Source organism: Delphinus delphis, chromosome 18, assembly GCF_949987515.2.
Source record: "Delphinus delphis chromosome 18, mDelDel1.2, whole genome shotgun sequence".
In the NCBI taxonomy this organism is placed as follows: domain Eukaryota; kingdom Metazoa; phylum Chordata; class Mammalia; order Artiodactyla; family Delphinidae; genus Delphinus; species Delphinus delphis.
This window is the reverse complement of record NC_082700.1, coordinates 49448871-49468495: the sequence shown is the minus strand read 5'-3', so window position 1 is coordinate 49468495 and position 19625 is coordinate 49448871. Positions and strand designations below refer to the sequence as shown.

At 37.8% G+C, this 19625-nt stretch overlaps 1 long non-coding RNA gene across 1 annotated transcript in view; it reads right to left on the bottom strand.

The window, feature by feature from the left end:
• Positions 1 to 5297: 5297 nt before the first annotated feature.
• Positions 5298 to 19625, bottom strand: part of LOC132413555 (uncharacterized) — a 74864-nt gene continuing 60536 nt past the window's right edge. Inside the window, exon 4 of the long non-coding RNA XR_009516760.1 lies at positions 5298 to 5390. This is a non-coding gene — a long non-coding RNA (uncharacterized lncRNA). The remainder of the gene's footprint in view (positions 5391 to 19625) is intronic.

Genomic DNA, 19625 nt, shown 5'->3' with positions numbered 1-19625 from the left:
AGTTTGAAGAATAACAGTGTCGTATTAGGCTTTTACTATTGATTTATGTCATCTTATTTTAATTAGTCATGATCTGCTTACAACTCCAGACCAGGCTTCAGCAACCTTTTTCTATAAAAGTCCAGAGATTAAACATTTTTGGCTCTGCAGACAACCCAGGCTTTGTCCTAACTCTTCAACCTTGCCAATGTAAGGCAAAAGCAGCCATGGACAACATTTAAGCAAATGAATGTGACTCTGTTTCAATAAAACTTTATTTATTAAAAAAAAATAGATGGTAGGTGAAATTTGACCTACAGGCTGAAGTTTGCTCACTCTGACTCTATAAATGAACTGATGTACTGAGTTTAGTGATGCCTGGTGCGAAATCAAAAAAAGATGATTAGGTGGTATTAATACAGAAAAGAAGGAAGTTACTTCCTTCATTCAACAAATATTTACAGAGTCCTTGCTGTGTGTCCAGCACAGGGTTAAGTGTTAGGGAATCAGTGATTAAGTCGGCAGAGTGATTGCCCTCCACCCCCAGAAACTTACAGATAGAGGAAATGAATAAGCAAATTAAAATATGGAATGTGATAAATTCGATGACATAGGTACATATAGGGTGTTAGAGGAGCACTTAGGAGGAAAAGCCATAATAGCCGTATATAAAGCTCTTTCTAGTTTCTTCCAAGGTCTTTAGAGCAGTAGTTCATGATTTTATAGAATCCTTTCTAAAGATACAACCAGATTATTTTATTCTCATATTTCCTTTATATTTACTTTCATTCTCCTCAGTTTCTTCTTTTATTCAATGATTATTGTCAACCCACTTTTGTCCAAGGTAGTCTGTAGGAGATGCTTCTTCTTAAAATCATAAAATGATAGAGTGGGAGGAGATCTTTACCCATCACCCAGTAGAGTCCCCATATATTTCAATTGAAGATAATGAGACTTGAAATGCCTAGATGATTTGGTCAATGCCCCGTGGAAGAAGTAGGATTCAAATGTGAATTTTTGCCTCTAGATCAGTTCTAACTTCTGTACAATACCTTCAACTCAGAAGCAACCTCGTGGCCAATAAATAGGAAAGTTAAGAATGCAGTCCCTAAATTAAGAAAAGATGGTACTTGATGTGAGGACTGCATCAAAAAATGCTTTATTTTTCCTCTTTTCTGAACTTCAAAAACACTTTCATGAGATTCTCTAAAAGTTCATTTGCTTCCTTGCCAGCTAGGTATTCTTGTACACTTACTGTTGTAATTATAATTGTGTGGAATATTATTTTTTTTTCCAAAATCTTACTCTATATTTAGGTAAATGGTTTCTAAGTAAAAGCACTCAAGGCACCACATAGATAATTATGAACCCAAATCTGCCATTATAAAATTTCTTCCTGGTAACGTGTGAAATGTAGATTTCTTGACATTTGGGGGTTTGGTTTGGATAGTCACATTGCTTGAAGCTACTAAGCATTCTTGCAGGGCCTGAGAAGACTAATAATTACAAAGTTTCGAAATTAATTATAAAGAGAAGAATTTAACAAGCGCAGAGAAAGTAGGGGCAATGGAAAGAGGATGTATGAACAAAGAGCTGTGGTCGTCGCAGAAAACTTCTTTGGTTTGTATAGCTGAGTTCACTTTTAAATAATTCTTCAAAACACCAGTCTGCAGAATGAGCAAGTTAAAGACTGAAAGCAAATCTGTTCTTCTCCCAAGTTTCATGGAGTTAGCATTTAGCTGGTGATCATTTTTTTTTAGCCCCGTTCTGTTTGTAGAGCTGAATCTGTGTTTTTCTGCTGTAGTCTATGCCTCTGAATCATTCTGAGGGACTAGAAGAAGGGAAGAGATGTATGCATTCATAGTTAACTTTCTCCTCTAAAATATACCTAAAAGGTACTCGTTTAGAAAGGGGATATTTGAGTGAAAAAATAGAGAGTATTATGAAGTTAAAAACATTTTTATTAATGGCTCATATACATAATGACTATAATGGTGAGTTAGAAACTAAGTTAACTGGCTAAGAGAAAAAGAATAAGGTGTGGCAGATGAGGGACTGTGTTGTGGACATTACCATGTGACAACAAGAGAATTTATTCTAGGACAAAATCTTCTCATGAAAGGCTTGACTCTATTTAGCTAACAGGATTTGAAATCTGTCAGACACAAAGTGGGAATGCCAAGAGCTTTTCTTCTTATATAACAGAGGTTTCTCCTAAATCCATAAAAATCTGACTTCTCAGAGACATTCTATAGAAACTCAACTAAAAATTTCCACTAGTTTATTTTCTTAGCATATTGGCCTTCTGGTAATTTCACGAACTATGGTAACTATTGAGTGAATATATGAAAGCATGTGTGTGTGTGTGTGTGTGTGTGTGTGTGTGTGTGTGGGTGTTTTGTATATATAATCAACATAAAATTTTTTAATAACCAAACCTGTTAAAAAATGCACCTCTATGTTCATTGGATTTTTGTCTTAAATTTTTCATAGTAATATTAAGGAATGCAGCAAATATATTTTATAATATGAAGTCTAAAATATATTAAAAAGAACCCTAGAATCTAAGGTTTGGTAAAGATCTTTAATGCACACTAGTCAATCTCCCATCCAGTCATTGAAATTCTTCCACTATCTCCATACAACTTACCTAGTATAGGTCTATAAATGTAATTTTTAAATTTTAAATTAAATATTTATAAAAAAGACAAATAGGATAAACACCAAGATATCAAATTTTTTTGAAATTTAGGCTATTTTAAATTTCTTCTTATGCCTTTAATGTGACCTTTGAAATCAGAAAATCAAATCCACGAATTGAGAAGTAAGAAAAAAACGCCTTCTTTTGTGTCTTTCTATAGCTTCTTTACCACTGTAGGCTAAAGCTGACCTCTGGTTACTTAAATCTGATCCATCTTCTACATTATAGACCTTTAAATACATAAATTAGTCCCCCATTTGCCACTAGAATCTTTCCTTTTACTAGATAAATAAGATCATAGGATCTTTCTCTCTCTTGAGCTCCATATCAAGTGTATGAAGATGAATATTTCACATCCTCTTTTGTTAGGAATTGAGGGGAGACCACATTTCATCTGGGACCTTGGTCTTCCTGAATTTATCTCTACAGCTCAATGATATTTTCTGTAATCCTTGGTTACATGCCCGTTTCCATATTTCTGATTATGTTTTCCTTAAATTAAAGCCCAAGTACTCTAGTTTTAAACATATATATATATATGAAATAATTTAGTGTCTGCCCTTGTCAGTCATTTCTACTTAAGTTCTTTCACTTTATTTCCTAAGATATGATCTCAAAAGTAAACACTGTTGTAGTGAAATAAGTATGGGCTTTGGTTTGATAAAACTGAAGAGTACAAAGTTAATCTCTGGGGAACTGATCCCCCATGGGACAATTTGTACTGCAAGCATCCAGAGTTGTTGGCAAATTCAGAGAAAACTAGACGAGATGATCCAAAGCTTGTGGAAAGACAGATGGGGAGGGAGAGAGAATTGCAACTATTTAATATGTGCAGATCACCGCTCTGTTCTGTGAGTTCTACCACCTCTCCTGGGTGTCGGTTGTCTCTTTCCAATATTCATTCTACAGTTTTCAGTATAAAGATCATTCTTGAAATACATGGACTGTATCTTTTTTTTTTTTTTTTGTCATCCATCATTAAAAATGATTAGGGATTTAGGTTTTATTATAGTACTTAAATAGATCCATTCAGTCAATCCGTCAGTAATCAGTGAATACTTACGGTGTGAGATATACTTTAGTCAGGAGCAGATCCCAGTTTTGAGGCCTTAAAGTTTACATAAAAGGTAATAGTGAGGCTTCTTTAAGAATAATAACCAATTTAGGTATGAAAAAAAATATTGTTTAGAATATTTGTTAGAAGATAACAAAAATACAAATGTTTTGAATCTGAAAAATTTCACAGAAGTCAGAAAAAACAAAATATTTTCATGAAATAATAGCCTAACGTCTCTAAAGCATATTTTTCCTATATATTTTGGCTGCAGATACTTTAATTATCTCTTAAATGGCAGTAATTTTACAATGTTACAGAAAGAGTAGGAAACCTGTAATCTTTCCTCTATATGTTTGATCCAAATTTGTTTTAATTATTATTATTATATAGGACATGAAACTTTAAACATAGGTTTATTTGTTGTGAGAAATATTATTGTAGGTTTATGCCATACAAACAAAGGCATTCTGAAAAATTATTTTACCAGATTTTTAGTATTAAAATATTTTTAATCTATATCTATATAACTTCATTAGATTCAGTTAATCTGTCTCTAGTACTAGGTGCTAAGATACAAGAGAGAACAAAGCAGACACAGCAATTGCTTTTCTGGAATTTACATTCTAGGGAAGAAAGGAGAATACCCAAAGAAACTTTATCTATTTCATGAACAATTTTCAAAGTGTGGTCTGAGCCCATTTGGGCGTTGCCCAGAGACCCTTTTAGGGGGTCCATTAAGTCACAGCTATTTCTTTAATAATACTAAGAGATTTGCCTTTTGTACTGTGTTGACATTTGCACTAATGATGCAAACCTGTGATGGGCAAAACTTTTGGTACCTTAATATGAATCAAAGTGCTACCCAACTGTGCTAGTTGTCACTGTATTCTTTGCCATCACGTGCACTCACAGTGAAAAGAAAAGAAAAAAGAAAGCGACCTAATGCAAATAGTTATATAAAAAACTGTCTAAGAAAAATTACTGCAATTAAGCACCAAATTTAGTCAGAATTCATCTTCTTAGCAGAGGTAGCTATACCAATCAGTTATCTATAATTAGAAGTATACTAGCGTGTTAGAAGAGGGATAGATTTCCTAGGGTTCAACTCCTGTTGGTAAATTTTATATAGGGTCATTACACAAAGTTTCAGTGATTTAGCCAAACGTGAAGAAGTAATTGGGTGGCTTTCATTGTAGTACCTTTAGTAAAAGTCAAGAGCATTTCATAATATGATGATACTATGATTACTTTATTGTGGTAATCATTTTGCAGTATTTACTAACATCAATTCATCACACTGTACACCTTAAACTTATACAATGTTATATGTTAATTGTATCTCAATAAAGTTGAGAACAAAAAGGTACAAGTCCAGGGTTGGATTGTATCTAGTCCATGGCACACTGCAGGTTCTGGGCCTCCTTTATCTAGAATACAAAGTAATTGGCAGCAGGCTCCCATGGATTCCATGATGAGCTGAATGGCTTCACCAGCCCTCCATTCCTTCCATCTGTCTTTTCTCTCCCACTTACTCCTTCACATCCTCTGTCAATCACGTGAGCCACTCTCTCTTGGGCACATGGCAATGGCATTATTGCAGTTCTGTTGCTTCCACAAACCAGAGGCTTTGGAACTATCAGGGCTTCACCCTTGCTATATATTTTTTGTAATAAAAATAACAAAAGACAAAGAGTGAACCCAACTGTAAACTATGCACTTTAGTTAATAATATTAATATATCTATATTGGCTCATCAGTTGTAACAAATGTATCACATTAATACAAGTCATTAATATTAGGAGAAACTAGGGGAGGAGAGTGTATGAAAGCTCTTTGTATTTTCAGCTCAAACTAAAACTGTGTCTATTAATTTTTTAAAATAACACTAAAAACAATTATGCTTGGTCTCAAAATTGTGTGAAATGTTTCAAGGTCTCTGAAAATATTCTGAGTTTCAGAGCCCAGTTTTATCTTTTGCTATTCCCACCACGGAGTTTCAGATGAATCAAATAAATAAATAAATAGCAAGAGAAGCACTTGGGAGCTCTTCTTACAATTTCAGTTTTTAATATTTATCTCCACAAAGGAGTGTCTGTTTGCAGTATCATGTTTATAATGGGTGAGACATTCCATTATGGAAAGGAAAGAAAAATACAAAGAGATTTCTTGAGGTAATTGTCAAAAGCAATTTGTTTATAATCTAATAAAAAGCATATTGCAAGAAATTATTTTAAATAACTGAGATTAAGACAGGTGAATGATGGAGGTTTTTATTATTTCCTTTTTCCCACACTCATAACTATAAAAAAATAGATGCAATGTGACTTTTGGGTCTCATTGCACTCATTTTGATTCTCTTCTCTCCTCTCCCTCTCTCACCACATTTGTTTTCTCAGAACTTTCTTCCCCATGACCCAACATTTAAAGAAGAATTTCTGTAGAGACTCCCAGCTATGGGTTTCAAACTCCATTTTTGTGCTGGCTTAGATCCAAATAATTTGATGCTTTGACTTACAGTTGTGGGCATGGTGCCTAGTGGTAAATCAGAATTTAAATTGTTTAGAATTCTTTGGCTTTTATACTTTTCTGTTTCTCCTGAAGAGACCTAACATCAAAGCAACTGCTACTAATAACAACAGCGACAACAAAAATGACAATATTTGTGTCACATGAACCTGCAGCTTGACTCATTTGAGAAGACTTTGTCCACTGTTCACCAGTTCATTTATCTTTAATTTGTGCTAGAAAGCTTTCAGAATAGATGATCCTAGAATGATTGGAAGAGCACTTTCTCACCTTCTATTTATTTTATACCAATGTTGGTATCAGGAAAAGCAAAATACTTCTTTACTTATGCATTTTAATGAGAAGATATTTATTAGGAAAGGCTAGAACCTTGGAAATACATGTAGTTTGCAACAGGAGACTTCCTTTTGTAGTACGAAGTAAATCAAAAGTAACTCAGAAAACTATCCTGGATCTAGATGGTATCTTCAATACACACACACACACACACACACACACATATCCTGTCTAAGAAAGAAGCAAGGAGATTCTGTAATGCAGATCACCCCTCACTTGCATATTTACACACATTGAGTGTATCTTCATGGAATCAGAGTCTACAAAAGGAACATCAAATTTAGATGAAAGACTCGGGCATTTGGTTGGATAGTCACACCTTAGGAGGTTAGGTTTTTCTTTTTCTTTTTCTGACCAGTCTCCTAAGCACATGTCATTAAATCTTTATACAGTGTTGAAATGTTTATTTGTGAATTCTCTGAAAATGACGTAGTGAAAGCTTTGGAAGTCACTTAAGGATCTAACAGCCTTGTGAGGGATACACAGGCAGCACCTCCATAGGGGACAGGACTCCAGACAGAGGACAATAAGAGTACAACAAGTTCACAGAAGACAATTGCCACGAAGGACCTGGCAGGCCAAAATCCCGCTTTCCTTCTCCCACAGTCCATGGTTACTATGCCTGGGGAATCATTTATAAAACCCCCCTGCGTGGAGTCCATGGGTGATGAATGGGTCTGGGGCCTTTGCAGAGCACCCAGAGATTTGTCATTCCTGTATTCATGTCAGTAAGAATGAATTCCAGCCAACGTTGAAAGTCAGAGTGCAGCATCCTTCAAGAGGCCTGAGAAATTTCTGGCCCTCTGGCTGCCATCCTGTTTTCACTTTTTATCATAAACTAATCATACATTCTTTTTCTTTCCTTTTATATTGAAAGAAAATGTACTCTGTGGAATAATGAAAAACATCTTAGCCTCCAGGTCATGCTTTCTCCCCTCTCTCCTTGCTCATGTTATCATTCCTCTTGCATTCTCTTTATGTTTTGGGGGGTTTTTTGGCTTGTGGGATCCTAGTTGCCTGACCAGGGATCAAAGCCGGGCCCCCTGCAATGGAAGCACAGAGTCCTAACCACTGTACCTCCAGGGAAGTCCCCCATTTCCTCTTTATTTGTATATCTAGAATTCCCTTTCTTTACAATTGCCACCTTAGTGCTTTCTGTATACCTCTGTCCAGAGAGTGTCGTCTCTATTTCCTTAGGAGTCTCAATCTTTCCCTGTTTAATAATCTCTTTTAAATTTTAGCCTCCAAAGATTTCTTATCTTTCTCTTATTCCCATCCTTCTTTCTTCTTTATGTTCCTTGAATTACTTGCTTTCTCTCTTTCACTCTGTTTTATCCCTTCTCTCTGTTTTACACTTCCAGGGAAAATTGCAATCTGTGTCAGTTGACTGTGACCCTGGAGAAGATTTTGGAAAGAATTCAGGATGTTTTAAAATAATCCTTCTTCTTTGACAGATGCACCAAATGGGGTACTCAATTCAGTCTTTGGGTCCAGGGCACTGGAATATATTCATTCCTAAATAAATTCACATATTGAATGGAAGGGGTCTCAGTAAATTTACGATAAAATAAAATAAATATTAATTGTATGAATTATGGGAAAGCCATAAGCAAAATCTAAATATTCAGTGAAGATAAGGATAGGCTTGAGTATGGAGAAAATCATCCCAGAATTCTAAAACTTCACCTGACTTAGGAATTGGAATAGGTTTTAAATAAGTACAATATAAAGAGCCCTATTCTCTTTCTCCTTTGTTTCACCAATATAGCAACAATAACTCTGTGTGTGTGTGTGTGTGTGTGTGTGTGTTTTCAGGGATGGGAAGGGAGTTCAGGAGGTTTTTGGCCTGCGATTATTCTAGAACTGTATCCTATAACCAAAACTTGTTCCTTGAAATTGAACTTTTATCATTTTAGTGCACACTTATGCACAAAATAGCTGATTAACTCTGAAACCTAATCTTAGTATCTGTTGAGCATTTATTTAGCTGAGAAGTTGATGCTTGGCGCAGGATTGGAGGATGCTTCATGCAAGAACGCTGATAGAAATGCTCAACTGCTCATCTAGCCACAGTACTTTAACGCTGACTTAGCTCTTTCAGAAACTCAAACACCCTTCTCCCCGGAAGGCAGTTTAGCAACCATGCCTCCTGAAGAGTCACATCACCTGCACATCCCCCCAAACGTAAGTAACTTTTCTAACTCTTCCTTCAAGCCACATCCAGGACTCTTTCTGAGAGTTTTAATAACATTTATTCCCCTGTAGGCAGAATAATGGCCTCCCCAAAATGTCCACATCCTAATTCCTGGAACCCATGAATGTGTCATGTTGCATGGCATCTGAGTTGGCCCAATGTAATCATGAGCATCCTTATAAGTGAGAGACAGAGGCAGAAGAGGAGGTAAGAATAATGTGATGCGATGAGCTTTACTGGCCATTGCTGACGGCTATGGGTTGAATTGTGTCCCCCACCAAAATATGTAGAAGTCTTAATGCCCTGTACCTCAGAATATGATCTTCTTCAGAAACAGAGTTTTAAAAAATGTAATCAAGTTAAAATGAAGTCATTAGAGCACACTTTGATCCCATATCACTGATGTCTTCATAAAAAGAGAAAATTGGGGCACAGAGAGACATGCACAGAGGGAAGACTCTGTGAAGAAACATAGGGATAGCACCACATGAAGGTGGAAGATTGGAATAACGCATACGCAAGCCAAGAAATGCCAAAAATTGCCAATAAACCAACAAAATTGCCAAGAGAGTGGCATGGAACTGATTCTCTCTCACGACCCTCAGAAGGAATGATCCCTGGCAACATCTTGATTTTGGACTTCTAGCCTCCAGAACTGTCAGACAATAAATTTCTGTCCATTTAAGCCACTCATTTTGTGATAGTTTGTTATGGCAGTCTTAGGAAGCTAATACACTGACTTTCAAGAAGGAAGGGAGCTGGGAGCCAGGAGCCAATCAATGTGAGCAGTCTCTAGAAGCTGGAAAAGGCAAGGAAATGGATTCTCCTCTAGAGTGTGCAAAAAAGAGTGCAGTCCTGCTGACACCTTGACCTCAGGTTTTATGTTATTAACTGAATGTTTGTTTTACTCCCAAAAACATACGTCAAAGCTCTAACTTGCAATGTGACTGTGTTTGGCAACAGAGTCTGTGGGGAGATGATAAAGGTTAAATGAGGTCATAAAAGTGGGGCTATAGAGTTTGTACCTTTATGAGAAGAAGATACCAGAGCGCTCGGTCTCTCCGTACCATATGAGGATACGTAGAGAAGGTGGCCGACTGCAAGTCGGCAAGAAGAGAGTGCTCACCGGAAATCAAATTGACTAGAACCTTGATCTTGGGCTTTCCAGCCTCTAGAGCTGTGAAAAAACACATTTCTGTTGCTTGGGGCCCAGAGTCTGTGATACTTTGTAATGGCAGCCCAATCTGACTGAGACACCTAGTGAGACCCATATTGGGCTTCTGGCCTCCAGAACGATAAGATATAAATTTGTGTCACTGTGAGCACTAAATTTTGGTAATTTGTTACAGCAGCAATGGGACACTAATAGTTCCCTGTGTTGTTAAGTTTCTAGTGATGTCTTAGCTATGATGTAGACTGGCATCATGACAAGCATGTTAGTTCATCTTTTAATTATCTTAGCTTACGATACACTCTAGACCATCTATATAGACCTTAGATCAGAAATTCAGCAAAAGGAGTGATTACAAGAATTACAAATGCAGTGACATGCAGTTAAAGGCATAGCATCACATAACCATTATTGCCTTCACTTTACAAGTTCGGGTTTTATTTATTTTGCTTTAAAAACATACTTTTAAAAGATTGTGATGAAATAGTTCTCCTTACTAGAAGAAACTGTAGATTTGGTAACTTAAAAATCTATGAATACAATGTTTCAGAAAAAAAAATGTCAAATGATATGGTGAATTATTGCTATTTGTGGAACATTTCACACCTGTAATTTTATCTGAAGGCTATAAATGTTTCCTGCTGTCCATGAAGCAGGCATAAAGCATAGAATTAACATTTTGAAGGAGACCAAGGTAGAAAATACACCTTAACAAAGACTGAGAAAAATTTAACAAACATAACCAAGGTCTAAAATGATGTGAAATAAAGTACATTTTACCATCAACCAATAGTTTCAGAGTATACAGTAAACCCAGAACTATGCACTCCTGAGATACAAAAATCTGTAGACTCAGAAAGTTTGTAGTGCAGATGTCCTCAGGTTTCTTCCAGTTCTGCCATGTAATAACTGAGTAGCTTTGAGCAAATTTGTAACCCTCCTCTAAATGTTAACACCTTTAAACTTATAAGTTAAATAACTTTTCATTTTTACATTTTAACATCAATAAACTTATATCTATGTAAAAGCTTTATTTATGTTGTTTGGTTTACCTACATAAAGTATTTAGCACCGTGCTAACATCGAATGAGCTCCTTATGGAGCATTATTTAACTCTTATTCAACCTTTAAGACGTCTCTTAGATTGTCTTCCCTAATATACCTAGTCAGATTTTACCATTATTTCCAATTCCCTTTGACAACACTTGATTTATATCCCCTTTTTAACCAGTTATGTCACGTATCTTACATTATAGTAAGTTTATACATCTGTATCTCTCATTAGACTAGAAACTACTTTGGGTGAGGGATGGAAGTTAGGAAGTTATCTCTTACTTAGCTTTCTGTTTCTACAGTACTTCCACAACTATCTTAAATCCTAGAATATACGAAACATTTAATAAAATCTGCTCAATGAATAGATACTAGCATCATTTAAAATTTTTCTCTTCTTCTGTGTGCTTGGCTCATAAATGACAGAATAGATGTATTTTTTATATGACATAAGAGAACCAAATATGCCAGCAAATTAAATGTGTAGAGAAAAAAATTGTGAAGGAGTTAGAATAATATATTTGCTATTGAAAATTCATTAATGCATTATTATTTATTTCCATGGTGAAATGAAGAAAAGCACGGAGTAGAAGTCATAAACCCTGGGACCTAATCCTGCTCTCCAACTGTTTGGCTCTATTATTTGGAAAAAGTCAATAAAACTCTTTGGGCCTCTGTTTTTCTTACCTACAAAATGATGTTGAATGGTTTCTAAGATCCTCAAGAATTCTTCCCTTGCTACCATTCTTCACTTGCTACCATCTTCACTTGCTTTGACTACTCAAGAATTCTTCACTTGCTTTGACTACTTCTACAGGTAAAACTAAAGTATCCATATCTAATGGAATCAGAAGAAACACAGTACAGTTCGAAAGCACTGTGGTTAAATGGCAGCATTTTCCCAGGTTCCAGTGCAAACTTCTGGATCCTGTAAATCATCACCCAGAAGGACACAGTTGCAAGTGATAGCGTCTGAATGTGCAAAGGCCATGTCTAACATTTAGAAAGCTCAATTACCTTCTCTATGCCCAGCCTTTCTTGCATAACTGTGGAACAGTCCTGCGCATAGTCTAGAGCAAACTTGGCTATCTTTATGCATAGTAGAATTTCCCATCATGACGAGATGGCAAAGACTTTTCTCTCCCTGCTCCTCTGCGCTAACTATAGCTATAAACTCTGGAAATAAGCCAATAGAAAATCAAAGGAGAACTTCGGAAGTTGCAAGAGGAAGGCAAACTGGCTAGAGACCCCTGGGCTAGGGGTATAGAACAGTGGGAGGACGTCTTTCAACCCCACAGCCAACAGAAGAAGGTGACCTGGACCCAGTGTTTCTTGATTTCCAACCTAACAACAAAGGGCATCCCAGATTAGCTCATTGCTACTGCATCAAGTGGGAGTATCTCTGACAATACCAGGCAAACTCAGCAGAACCAGCAAGGAGGATCAGTTGGAAACCTTTTTGATAATTAGCAGCTACAGGAAGCACTCCCCTCCCCAACCCAGAAGCACCATGCATCCATGGGACAAGGTGGATCTCACCACAGGTACCCAGCCCAGGAAGCACTCTGTGCAATGAGCCTAAGAATCTCTTCACCCTTCTAGAGAGACAAGGCAACCTGGCTTTGATAAGTTCCTTCAGACCCCTCAACTAGCATCATCAGGGACCAGTAGGAGCCCCAGTGGCATGAAATAAACCAAACAGACCAACACAGCACCACACAATCTCTGAAAATTAGACTGTAATTGGAATCACAAAAGTAGACTAGGACCTGCATGCCAAGCCTAAACAGGGTGTCTTCCTGTTAAAATAAAATAATTTAAATAAGGCCCAGTGTCTCCGAACATGATATCCAAAATGTTCAGGAAGTGATTTAAAAAAACCCATCATCTGACCTAGAACCAGGTGATCTTGGGTGGCCTCGGCCTGCAGAGCAGCTTGAAGCAGGATTTTGGTTCCTGGCCAGAGACTGAGGCTGGGTCGTGGCAGTGAGAGCAGTAAATCATAGCCACTAGACCAGTGGTCAGTGACAAGGCCCTGGCCCTATGGCTTTGTAGAAAAAGAATTCCCACAAAGAAGGAAAGTAGTGAAACAAGTAAAGTACTTATTAGGGGAAAAAAAAGAATTCAGTACATGTGGATAGACACATGAGTGGGCTCAGAGAGAAAGTCACACCCTCGGGGCAGTTTGAATCACTTATATGGGGCATTTCTTCCAGGTTTCCTCTGGCCAGTCGTTGAGATTTACCTGGTTCAAAGTCTGTGTTTGGTATATCTCAGGATCTTCCCGTGTGTGCGTGCATCTCTTAGCCAGGATGAAGTCTACTGAAGAGGCCTATGTGTAGACTTAGCCACTTGGCATCACTCCCCTTTTGACCTCCAAGGAGCCTTTCTGCACATGTATAGTCGAGGAGGTCTCCTGACTTCAAGAATGAGAAATATGTGGTCTCTTATCTTCTATCTGGGCAGGGCCCACCCTCCTCTCTCAATTGTTCTGTTATTCTTGTCTCAGAGTATCAGTCCACAGGAACAAACTCAAACCATTTGCACCAGGGACCCATCTATCCCCTGCCTCACAGGGAAATCACAACCTGAATAAGAAAAGAGAATCAACTGATACCAACATACCTGATGATGAAATGAATAAGATGTTGCAATTATCTCACAAGGATTATAAAAGAGCTTAACAAATAAATATGCTTAACAAAAAGCATAAAAGAGCTTAACAAATAAATATGAATTCTCTTGAAATGAGAGAGAAACATGGAAAATCTTAGAAATGAAACAAAACTTAGAATTTAAAAAATAGAGATTGTAGAAATGAAAAATACAACAGGCAAAAACTCAGTAAATGGGCTTAATAGTAAAGTGGAGATGACAGAAGACAGACCCTGAATTTGAGGATGGAGCAATAGAATTCATCCAACCTGAACAACAGAGAATATAGGCTCAAAAAAATAAACAAACAGATCCTCAGTGACCTGTTGAAATAATAACAAAAGATCCAACTTTCTTATCTTTGGAGTCCCGGTGAGAAGAGAAAGAGAGGCAATGAGAGAGTATTTGAAGAAATAAAGGCTGAAAATGTCTCAAATTTGGCAAAAGACACAAGCCTACAGAATCACCCAATTGGGGAAATACACAGCAAAACACATAATTATACTTCTGAAACTACAGACAAAGAAAAGATTTTAAAATGAGCCAAAGAGAAATAACACATTACCTGAGTCCATGGTGAACATAATGAAGTCACACAATATTTTTCAAGGGCTGAAAGAAAACAACTGTCTATCACCGTGAATTCTACATCCCGTGATAGAAAACTCTCCTTCAGGATGAAGGGGTATTAAGGACATTCTCAGATGAAAGAAAACTAAAAGGATTTGTCACTAGCAAACATATCTTAAAGATTGACTAGAGGGGCTGGTGCTGTGAAGCAAAGTACAGTTTGTATCAGATTTTATACAGCAATCTGCACGCAGGAATTTCATATCCCATGGGTGGAGGTTTTATTTAGATAATTCCAGTAAAATAGAGTGAAGTGAAATGATGGAGCCGTTCATGGGGTGCTATGGAGCACATAAAGTAGGGGGGCCTTTGTCTCAAAAGTTGGTGCCTTGAGGAGATGATATCCAAGCTAAACTAGCGGAAAGAAGCTTGAGGGAAAATCTTGGCAAAAGCAGAGGACTACAAAGTGGAGAGCTAGCAATGAGCCGATAATCTCTTGAACAGAGAATAAAGGCTCCAGTCAAGGCTGTCCACCTAAAAAAAGAAATGCACGACCTAAAAGTTGAGAGTTAGTTTTATTCGGCAGACTTTCTGAGGACTTCAAGTTCTGAAGACAGACTCTCAGATAGCTCTGAGGGACTGATCCGAAGAGGTAAGGGAGGGGCCAGAATATATAGAGGGTTTGGCAACAAAGACCAGGTAGTCGGAACATCAAAAGATACTGTTTTTCTGTGTGTTTTTTGCGGTAAGCGGGCCTCTCACTGTTGTGGCCTCTCCAGTTGCAGAGCACAGGCTCCGGACGCGCAGGCTCAGCGGCCATGGCTCACGGGCCCAGCCGCTCCGCGGCATGTGGGATCCTCCTGCACCGGGGCACGAACCCGTGTCCCCTGCATCGGCAGGTGGACTCTCAACCACTGCGCCACCAGGAAAGCCCAAAAGATTACTGTTAATTAAAAGAAAACCAGGTATCTCAAGATAAAGACTTTAGCACTTTTCTGAGTATGGGAAGATGCAAGAGTCTGGGCTCATTGAAATCATTCCTGGGGCTGGGGCCGTTATCCTGTGCTTTTCCGTGGCTGCAGTGGCGGTGGGCTGGGCAGAGGGTAGCCCGTTTTGTCTGCAACCTGAGCTCCCTCAGGGCTCACCATTGCTTGTGCTTGTAGTGGCTTGATGGCGGCAACGCCCTTTGTTTACTGATATAGCAGGAAACATTTTTCATTCACCAGACTAGGCAAGGACAGAGCACTGGTTAATACTGGGCAGGGGGCTTAGGGAAGTATCATGGAATGCTTTAGAGAAGGACTTTTTACGACAGAAAGAAGTAAAGGAAGGAATTCATTTAGTTATTTCACAGGTCCTCTGCAAAATAACCAGAGCCTGGCAAATCACTTCATGGAAATGCATTAGGGGCTAATTGATTTTAATGGAAAAAGAAGAGGCTGGCTTTGTCAAGCTATTGTAACTAGTAGCAAAGAGAAAAACATCCGAACTACCCTTAGGATACCTTGTAATTTTCTGCAATACGAAAGTTCTTAACTTCTTTCTAAAATAGTGCTACGGCCCCTCTTTTCTTTGTAACTTTCAAGTGACACATTTTGAAACTTAAGAAAAAATAAGTTGCTTGAGTAGTTTAGGATAAAGTTGCTTTAGAGTGAATAGAAGATTTGCATTCCCTTTCTTTTACTAGAAAAAAACGAACATTCATGTTTTATAGCAAAACTTTGTGCAGTTTGGCTACCAGAGGAATTTTTATCTTCTCCACTAAAAACAGAAAGTTTATAAAATTATTTTTTATGCAGAAACATTTGTTTGCCATCCAAGTGAGTATGCATCTGTGATATGTACAATAAAATATAATAAAAATGTAATGGTTCATTGGAATTGCTGGTATATAATTGATGGCACTTGAATAAGTGTCCATCCAGGGCTTCCAGAATCACAATACATTAAGATGCTCTCCCAAATAGGCCCCAAATAACCAGATCGGTAGTCAAGGGCAAGTCATAATTTTGTCAAGGTCATGTAGGTTTCCTTTGCTATACCGGAGAAAGGACGTCTTCCAGCTCTTCTTTGGAAATAGTCTCATCCTTCCCTTCTCCATACCTACTGCTCACCACAGTCCACTCTCTCTGTGTCTCAGCTAACCAGCTGCTCACTGAATTTTTACCACTTTTTACTATCTCCCAAATCTACCCATTTATCCCACTCTATAGCCTTTATCGAATAAACTTCATTTCTCATCTTACTATCACAGTAGATTCCTGGCTGACCACTGGATCTCTAGTTTCATCCCTTCAAACCATCCTTCAAAGAACTAAAAAAAAGTAAGAGGCCTTTATAAAACATGCACTTCATCATAGGTTCCCTCTGTTTAAAAGCGTTCAGTGGTCTCCAGTTGCTTTTAAAATAAAATCCAAACCCCGTAGCATGGCCTCAGGGCTTTTACAGGGTGACTCCTGACCATCTTTCTAAGGTTTTCTCCTGCTGGGATTTCCCTCACATCCCATGTTCTGACGAACTGAACTTCTTGCAGTTTGACCTTTGAACGCTGCTTCTTCATATCACCTTGTCTTTGTGCGAACTCTGCCCTCAATCTTGAACACCCTCCCTATGCTTCTTTCCTTTGTCATACTGATGACTTCTTATTCATTTTTTTTAAGATACCGTATCAGTTTGCTTGGGCTGCCATCACAAAGTATTACACATTGAGTGGCTTAAACAACAGAAATTTATTTCTCACGTTTCTGGAGACTAGAAGTTCAAGACCAAGGTGATAGCATTACTTCTGGGGACTATGAGGAAGAATCTGTTGCATGCTTCTGCCTTAGCCTCTGGTTGTTTTTTGGCAATCTTTGGTGGTCCTTGACTTGTAGAACTCAGATTTCTGCCCTCATCTTCACATGGCATTCTCCCTGTATGCATGTCTGTGTTCAAATTTCCCTTTGTATAAGGACACCAGTCATATTGGATTAGTGCCCAGCCTAATAACCCCATTTTAACTTAATTACTTCTGCAAATAACCTATCTTCAAAGAAGGTCACATTCTGAGGTACTGGGGGCTAGTACTTCAACATGTGAATTTTGGGAGGACACAGTTCAGCTCGTAACACTCAGTTCAAAGGAAACCTCTATGACATCTTCTATAATCCTTCTCTCACGTAAAGAATCTTCTTTTTGCCTTTGTTTACTCACTGTACCTTTTAAACAGTTTTAAAATAACACCTATTACTGTGAATCACAATTGCTGGTTTACACGTTTTGTGTACTAATGTGTATTATTGTATATTACATTTCCTAATTTACTATATTGGGAATTCCTTTTTTAAAAACAGAACATCTGGGCTTCCCTGGCGGCGCAGTGGTTGAGAGTCCGCCTGCCGATGCAGGGGACACAGGTTCGTGCCCCGGTCCGGGAAGATCCCACATGCCGCGGAGCGGCTGGACCCGTGAGCCATGGCCGCTGAGCCTGCGCGTCCGGAGCCTGTGCTCCGCAACGGGAGAGGCCACAACAGTGAGAGGCCCGCGTACCACAAAAAAAAAAAAAAAAAAAAAAAAAAAAAAAAAAAAAAAAAAAAAAACAGAACATCTTTTTGTCTAGGTTATACATTAGTTGCTCAATAAATGTTTATTGGATGAGTAAGTGAATGAATGTGTAAATTGGCATATTGTAATCTACTCAAGTTCAGAGAAAAATTTCAATTTCTAAAAATAAAAATGTTTAAAAATAGATTAAAGTACAATTGACTTCAAAATCAAATAAATTATTAAATTCATTATCTCATGAAATTAATGGATTAGTTTTTAAGATTTCAAATGTGAAACTTAGGAATGAGTGAAGCATGAATTTTATTTAATAATACTTTTCAGTTGGCATCATGTTTTAAAATCTTTAAACTTGGGACATCTAGGCAAGAGCTGCTGGTCAATGTCAAATTTATGTGGTGCTTTATACTTGCACTCTCTTCCTAGAAGCTATCATATTTTATCCTCAGAACCCCCCTTATTCTATGGAAATTATTATTCCTATTGCAAAGATAAGAAAATTGATATTTTGAGATGTTTGGGACTTTTCCAAGAATTAGAACTAAAATCCATATCTTCTGATATCTTCCTTGCATATAAAAAAATTTTATGTTTGCAAAAATATGTGCTCATATCTTTTCTACCATTACTGAACTATATATTTTAATGCTTTTAAAGTAAAATTTAAGTCAAAGAAAGATGAGTATAATCAACTATATTCACAAATTGTCTAACAGTCCATAAACAGAGGAGTGAAAATCTTACTTTTCTTTTCTCCCCGAGATGTGTATGCTTCATGGAACTTCGTTCGATCTTTATGTTCATCGGAACATAGACCTAACTGCAGACCAAGAGAATAAATGATGATACAAACCGTGTTTTCACAAAGTGCAAATGCAAGTGCTCTCAATAACAACCTGGTTTAGATCAGGAAGACTGGCAGAAATAAGAAGGGGCCCAGAGACAGTTTAGATGAGAACAAAATGATTTCACCAGTAATATAATCTGTTTTTTCCTTTGAGCAGAATGTTCCATCACAAGAAGAAGAATAAAAGAGAAATTAAAACGTTTGGAACCTCTGTTATCTATAAACCTTTAAGGTTGTGCTTACCTAATTGGATTATAATGAAACATAAACAATGAGGGTCTGGCCATGACATTGGGCAGATACAGTAATCATCTGGGTTCCAACCGCTGGGAAAATCTCCACCAGACACTTCCCAAGTTCACTCACAAGATAATTCTCCCCCTAGGGTAATCAACAGTTCTAAATAACAAATCAAGAGAAGATGAATTGTATTTCAAGGTTAACTCAGCACACTTCTCACAGATTTAAAACAGAGAAACATGATCTATACTTAGAGCAGAAGGTCTGGGTCCACCTCACTATTTTCAATGTTCCCTTAATTCTATTCACTTTTAAGCACTTCTTTAAATCACACACCAATACATTCATAAATTTCCTCTGGTTTTTCCATGATGCCCAGCACAATGTCAAGCATAAAGGAAGTGTTTAATGAATAAATATAGATGGGTGGTTATCTGTTTAGGGTTTTAGAATAAAATGATCATAGTTTCCAAAGCACATTCAATTTATCCCATTTAAACTTTGTAACATTGAAATGAAGCAGATTAAATGACCTTTAAAAAGGCATAATGGGGCTTCCCTAGTGGCGCAGTGGTTGGGAGTCCACCTGCCGATGCAGGGGACGGGGGTTCGTGCCCCAGTCCGGGAAGATCCCACATGCCGCAGAGCGGCTGGGCCCGTGAGCCACGGCCGCTGAGCCTGTGCGTCCGGAGCCTGTGCTCCGCAACGGGAGAGGCCACAACAGTGAGAGGCCCGCGTACCGCAAAAAAAAAA